Below are 209 nucleotides of genomic sequence, written 5' to 3'. Positions count from 1 at the left end.
CTTATATTATTATTTATTATAGAAATTGAAAATTTTTTTTTAATGCCATCTTCCAAGTATCGTTAGAATTGTATCATATAAGAAAGTTTTCTATGCGTCAAATAATACGTGTGCTTCACTAAGAGTTTTAAAATATGAAGTCAATGGATTTAATGTAGTGATTGTCAATAAAAACTAGAAATTGTCACTGTTACATTCGTGTTCAATAT

The sequence above is a fragment of the Habropoda laboriosa genome, unplaced genomic scaffold, assembly GCF_001263275.1.
Source record: "Habropoda laboriosa isolate 0110345459 unplaced genomic scaffold, ASM126327v1 scaffold143, whole genome shotgun sequence".
NCBI lineage: Eukaryota > Metazoa > Arthropoda > Insecta > Hymenoptera > Apidae > Habropoda > Habropoda laboriosa.
Note: the sequence above shows the minus strand (reverse complement) of the source record.